This window comes from Saccopteryx bilineata, chromosome 5 (genome assembly GCF_036850765.1).
Source record: "Saccopteryx bilineata isolate mSacBil1 chromosome 5, mSacBil1_pri_phased_curated, whole genome shotgun sequence".
Lineage (NCBI taxonomy): Eukaryota > Metazoa > Chordata > Mammalia > Chiroptera > Emballonuridae > Saccopteryx > Saccopteryx bilineata.
Window position 1 is genome coordinate 225,309,914 of NC_089494.1, and position 7,017 is coordinate 225,316,930.

Here is a 7,017-nt window from a genome sequence, read left to right on the forward strand (position 1 = left end):
TAATGGGATGGTCAATGTGCTCCTCTCACTGACCACCAATGAAAGAAGTGCCCCTTCCGGAAGTGCGGTGGGGGCCGGATAAATGGCCTCAGGGGGCCGCATGCGGCATGCGGGGCCGTAGTTTGGGGACCCCTGCTTTAATCCAATATACAAAACAGGGAAGTCTCTAATACAAAGTCCCTTATCTGAGGCATGATGGGATTATGCCACCTCACATCAAAAAGGGTGGGAAAGGCTTAGTCCTAAAACCAAGTCCCCGGCTACAAGGATCCTGCCTGCCCACAGCCCATCCTCAACACACATTAATATCACCTGGGCGACGGGCTTCCACATGGGCGGCACCATCTTTAATAAAGTGAGCATAATATCTTTTATCTGCCCAACAGCCACCTACCAGCATTTTTCACCTCTGCCCCTCCCCACCACCCCCACGTCTATCCCAGTCCTGTCAGAGCACACAGGGCCAGGCTTGGTCCCGGACGGAGGGGCCCTGTGGAGCACGGGGAATATTTGCAATCCCACTTGCTCCTACAGCAGTCTTCAAATGAGTGTTTTACTAGAACTTCACACTGGGGTACCTAGAGATAAAGTATTAGCTTTATTTCCATCTGCTACAACTCCCCTCAGGAACCCTTGAGGTAGATTTATTGGCAAGGCATACTTTGGGCATTCCTATGTCCCTGGCTTCAAATTCAATCACATCAAAGAATAAAACTGTTCAACCCTATAACTTTACCAAGACATGCAAAACATACCCACCAAAAAGAACCCATTTCATCTTCTAAATACTTGATATTTTTTAAGGGGAAAGAGAGGCTTACCCTGCTGTGTAAATACCTTGGAGGGTACTAGAAGGAGACATGTTTAAAATTTTAGGTGCCAGACACCCCATTATTCAATTTAAAAAAAATAAAAAAATTTTAAATGATGCCAGATGGGAGGGGAGTTGGAGGGTTGGGTTAAAAAAGTGAAGGGATTAAGTACAAATTGGCCTGACCAGGCAGGGGCGCTGTGGATAGAGCGTGGAGCTGGGATGCAGAGGACCCAGTTCAAAACTTAGAGGTCACCAGCTTGAGCATGGGGTTGCTGGCTTGAGCGTGGGATCATTGACATGACCCCATAGTCACTGGCTTGAGCCCAAAGGTTGTGGCTTGAAGCCCAAGGTCGCTGGCTTGAGCAAGAGGTCCAGTCAAGGTACATATGAGAAAGCAACCAATGAACAACAGACGCTTCTCATCTTTCTCCCTTTCTGTCTGCATGCCCCTATTTGTCCCTTTTTTTGTCACACACATACACAAAAAAAGCAATTCCCCCCAATTTTTTAAACTATCCCCACCAGTTAATCTGAAAAATCAAACTGAGAAAAAAATTAGGTAGTACAGTGTAACATTTTAAAATCTTTATGAATTCATATTTTTACAGAATTGTTACCTTTGTAAAGTCACTTAGTTGACAAATTTAGAGAAAGTGGTCAAATGTTCTTGCAGGATTTGGGACCTGGGGACCTGCAAAGGTCTCAGGGCATAAACTCTGTAACTCTCCAGACTCTATTGTAAAGCACATTCCCATTTATATCAGCAAAGTCTGGGGGATCTATCTCCATTAAGGGGCCCTTCTTTTGGAGTGCACTGACCAGACACAAAGGCCCCGAAATAGGTCTGTAACCTCTGTCTTCGTCTGCATGGGGTAAGTTGATCTGGTCCTGCTTGCCAGTAAGCCATCTGCTTATAAACCAGACTGCAGCCAGTGTTAGTGCAGTTTACAGGAGTGTGTGCATGTGTGTGCGTGTGTCTGGTGGAAACCAAGCAAGTACATAGACACCCATGTTGAGGCTGTTGCTCTCACTTTTCCTGCTGTCAAGAATAGTTATTCTGTATAGGTATGTCTCAACCACTACCTATCAGTACTGGGAGACAGAGACATCAGCCTCCTGTAAGTGTCTAAAACTCAAGTGATATTCTAATGAATAGATCAGTTGGGACAAATAACAAGGCCTTCAATACAGTAGGCTCACAAGGCCCAAAAACCAAGGACATATTTAAATAAATCTTGTTCTTAACATTTTCAAATAGCTGCCTGCATAATGAAAACAGCAACTTCTACTCAGTTGCAAGCTAGATGGATTGTTATGAGAATGTAATTGTGTATGCATTATGTGATTTAAAAAAAGTAATTACAGTACACTAAAGAATAAAAGGTGTAATATTTCCAAAGTCAATAAAAGAATTTATTATTTTTATTTATTCATTCATTTTAGAGGAGAAAAAGAGAGAGAAGGGGGGAGAAGCAGGAAGCTTCAACTCCCATATGTGCCTTGACCGGGCAAGCCCAGGATTTTGAACCGGCAACCTCAGCATTCCAGGTCGAGGCTTTATCCACTGTGCCACCACAGGTCAGGCATGAGAATTTAAAAAAATTAATAAAGAATTAGGTTATTGTTCTCTAAAATTACCCCTCCTGGTGATAGAATCTTAACCACTAGTAAAATTCCAACTGCAGTTTATCCCTTTAAGCAGGGGTCCCCAAACTTTTTACACAGGGGGCCAGTTCACTGTCCCTCAGACCGTTGGAGGGCAAGACTATAAAAAAAACTATGAACAAATTCCTATGCACACTGCACATATCTTATTTTAAAGTAAAAAAACAAAACGGGAACAAATACAATATTTAAAATAAATAACAAGTAAATTTAAATCAACAAACTGACCAATATTTCAATGGGAACTATGCTCCTCTCACTGACCACCAATGAAACACGTGCCCTTCCAGAAGTGCGATGGGGGCCGGATAAATGGCCTCAGGGGGCCGCATGTGGCCCGCGGGCCGTAGTTTGGGGACCCCTGCCTTTAAGCTTGAGATATTATCAAGCTTTCATAAATTGTATAGTACTGTTATGACTTAATCAAAGAGAAATTTGACATATGAGTTCCAAAGTATTTGGTCATAAGAATCAGGATATTAACAGACTATAAGAAGTCTCATTTCAGGAGCTGGAAAGGGCACCCCCTACTGGCTGAGGTGAGGTAAAGTGAATGTCATATTACACATGAACCTGAGTCTCCAAGAAGAATAAGGGAGAATACGAGTTTATATAAAAGGTAAAGTAGAGTCAAGCATAAAACAACAGATGCAAAAATCATTGGGTTTGTTAAGGAATAAGATAGCTTCAGTATATTCTTCCGCAGAATATCAATTATAAAGGGGGAAAAGCTTTACAGTGGAGAAATCTGGTAGATAACACCTTAAATAAATAAAGTTAACAACCAATAATGGGATAAACTGACATGTGCCTTCTTATGTAATTAATGTGCAAGTTTAGTATTTGACAAAACTCATAAACAAAAGCATGAGGAAACAATCAGAATAATCCAAATTAAGGAACACTCTTTAAACATCTGGCATGTACTCTTCAAACTTTTAAGGACAAAGAAGAATTGTTCCAAATTAAAGAAAACTGAAAAGATGTAACAACTGAAAGCAATGGGTGATTATAAACAGGGAGATTGTTAAAGTAGTATAAAGACATTTGGCATAATTTGAACAGGCTGTATATTAAATGCTACATCAATTTTTTAAATTTTTTTCCATTGATTTGAGAGAAAAGGGCAGGAGGGAGAAGGAGAGAAGCATCAACTCATAGATGCCTTGACTAGGGACTGAGCCTGCAACCTTCGTGGGCTGGGATGCTTTATCCACTGAGGACCTGGCTAAGGCCTATGCCAAGTTTAAAAAGTCCTGAATATGATTAATTACAGTGTGGTTGTGCAAGAGAGTGCCCTTATCCTTAGTAGACAGAAACTAAAATCAATATTCAAAGATGAATGGGTATGAATGCAACTTAATTTCTGGTGGTTCAGCAAGTAATACATATAGACAGGAAATCAAGAGTGGTGAATCCAAGTGAGGGGTGCACAAGATTTCCAAAGTAGCATTCCTGCAACTTCTCTATCAGTCTGAACCCTCCTCAAAATAAAGCTCTTGCCCCTAGCCAGCTAGCCCTGTTGGTTGGAGGGTCATCCCCATACACCAAGGCTGTATGTTAGATCCCTGGAGAATGTGCTAAAATCAACCAATGAATGCATGAATATGTCAACAATAAATCAATGGCTCTCATCAATAAATTTCTTAAAGTCTTTTTAAGACTTGCTATTTCCTGCTACTTGGGTTGACTTTCCTTGCCTTAATATTAAGGCAACCAAAAAAATACACTAATCTATGATCCAAGAGATTTCTGCAGTATCAGAATTTTTAAAATACAGTGAAACTACCATTCTATATTAATTAAAAACAAAGAGAGGCCTGACCAGGCGGTGGCGCAGTGGATAGAGCAGGGGTCTCAAACTCAACTCAGCATGTGGGCCGCAGAGCAAGATCACAGCCGTTCGGCAGGCCACACTAGGTCTACAAAAGGCAACTGTTACGCAACACTTTTCAGTGTCACAAAACGACCAGGAACTGTAGTTCGTGGATTAGTCTGCGGGCCGCACAAAATTGAGACCGCGAGTTTGAGACCTCTGGGATAGAGCATTGGACTGGGATGCAGAAGACCCGAGTTCGAGACCCCGAGGTCGCCAGCTTGAATGTGGGCTCATCTGGTTTGAAGAAAAGCCCACCAGCTTGAACCCAAGGTCGCTGGCTCCAGCAAGGGGTTACTCGGTCTGCTGAAGGTCTGCGGTCAAGGCACATATGAGAAAGCAATCAATGAACAACTAAGGTGTTGCAACGCGCAATGAAAAACTAATGATTGATGCTTCTCATCTCTCTGCTCTTGTCTGTCTGTCCCTGTCTATCCCTCTCTCTGACTCACTCTGTCTCTGTAAAAAATAAATAAATAAATAAAAATTAAAAAAAAAAACAAAAAAACAAAGAGAGGCCCTGGCCGGTTGGCTCAGCGGTAGAGCGTCGGCCTGGTGTGTGGGGGACCCAGGTTCGATTCCCGACCAGGGCATATAGGAGAGGCGCCCATTTGCTTCTCCATCCCCCCCCCCCCCTTCCTCTCTGTCTCTCTCTTCCCCTCCCGCAGCCAAGGCTCCACTGGAGCAAAGATGGCCCGGGCGCTGGGGATGGCTCCTTGGCCTCTGCCCCAGGCGCTAGAGTGGCTCTGGTCGCGGCAGAGCATCGCCCCTGGTGGGCGTGCCGGGTGGATCCCAGTCGGGCGTATGCGGGAGTCTGTCTGACTATCTCTCCCCGTTTCCAGCTTCGGAAAAATACAAAAAAAGAAAAAAAGTAAAAAAATTAAAAAAAATAAAATTAAAACAAAGAGAAACACACACCTCACACACAATTCTTGGTCTAGGCAATTAACTATTCAACCTACTAAGGACCAGATACTGTTTCAGGTGCTTGAACAAAATAGTATTCTGAGTCCTAAAAAGATTACAATATAGTAATCTTTTAGACACAAAAGCCCACATACTACTTTAACATTAAAAGTTCTTTTGAAAGATGCAGGACCACCTGATGAACTATACAACTTCATTATGCCCAAATAAAGCATTTTATATAATATTTAAGGATACTTCCTTTATCTAGTAGAAATCTTAAAATTGTATGCCAAGCACTAGTCTGTTTAATTAGCCTTTAAAACTCAAAGCCAACCTGACCAGAAAGTGGCGCAGTGGATAAAGTGTCGGACTGGGATGCAGAGGATGCAGGTTCGAGACCCCAAGGTCGCCAGCTTGAGCGCGGGCTCATCTGGTTTGAGCAAAAGCTCACCAGCTTGGACCCAAGGTCGCTGGCCCAAGCAAGGGGTTACTGGGTCTGCTGTAGCCCAGTCAAGGCACATATGAGAAATCAATCAATGAACAACTAAGGTGTCACAACGAAAAACTAATAATTGATGCTTCTCATCTCTCTCCGTTCCTGTCTGTCCCTATCTATCCCTCTCTCTGTCTCTGAAAAAACAAACAAAAAAAAACCCCTCAAAGCCACTCAATAGATAGTTGTCCCCATTTTATAAATGTAGAAAAAAGCTTATTAAAGTTAAAATGATTTGTTCAATTGTAATAGCAAGGAAGGGAACCCTACTGTGAACCCAGCTCTAAACTGTAGGTCCTGCAGAACGTCTCATACAGTGAGCATCAAAGTCCTTTGAAAAGGCAATGTGTGGCCTGACCAGGCAGTGGCGCAGTAGAGGACCCAGGTTCGAGACCCCAAGGTCGCCATCCTGAGCCCAGGCTCATCTAGTTTGAGCAAGGCTCACCAGCTTGAGCCCAAGGTCGCTGGCTTTAGCAAGGGGTCACTTGGTCTGCTGTAACGAGGGGTTACATGGGAAATCAATCAATGAACAACTGAGCCACAACGAAGAATTGATGTTTCTCACCTCTCCCTCCCGTCTGTCCCTGCTCCCCCCCAAAAGGCAATTTGTGTGTGTGTGTGTGTGACAGAGACAGAGGGACAGACAGGAAGGGAGATGAGAAGCATCAATTCTTTGTTGCACCACCTTAGTTGTTCATTGATTGCTTATGTTCCTTGACCGGGGGACTATAGCAAAGCAAGTGACCCCTTGCTCAAGCCAGCGACCTTGGGGTTTCAAACCTGGGTACTCCGAGTCCCAGTCTGATGCTCTATCCATCGCACCACCACCTGGTCAGGCTTTTTTTTTTTTAATACTATAGGAAGGGCGAGTGGCAGCGGCAGGTATTATGGTGACCTGAGCTGTCCAAGTCTCTCCAGGTTGCTCTAGCATGCAGTTCAAGAGATCCCATGGCTACAACCAGCCACAGCCCTTGGAAAACATTCAGGCTTTTATTTATTTACTCATTTTAGAGGCAAGGAAAAAGTAAAGGAGAGAAAGGGGGGAGGAGCAGGAACAACTCCCATATGTGCCTTGACCAGGTAAGCCCAGTGTTTCAAATAGGCAAACACAGCGGTCCTGAAAAGGCAATTTAACACTGTAACTTTCCCTGATTAGCAAATGCTAGCACATCCTTCCTAGTACCTTCACCAATCTGCCATAATTAGAGGAGCCAAAGACCAGAGCTATATGGTATCTTAGAGAGGAGCTTACACTATTGT

General features: G+C 43.4%; 1 non-coding gene across 1 annotated transcript; it reads right to left on the bottom strand.

Annotated features, from left to right (window-relative positions):
* Window positions 1-6,609: 6,609 nt before the first annotated feature.
* Window positions 6,610-6,743, bottom strand: LOC136307230 (small nucleolar RNA SNORA44). The gene has a single exon (XR_010725893.1). It is a non-coding gene; the product is annotated as a small nucleolar RNA SNORA44 (small nucleolar RNA).
* Window positions 6,744-7,017: the final 274 nt, after the last annotated feature.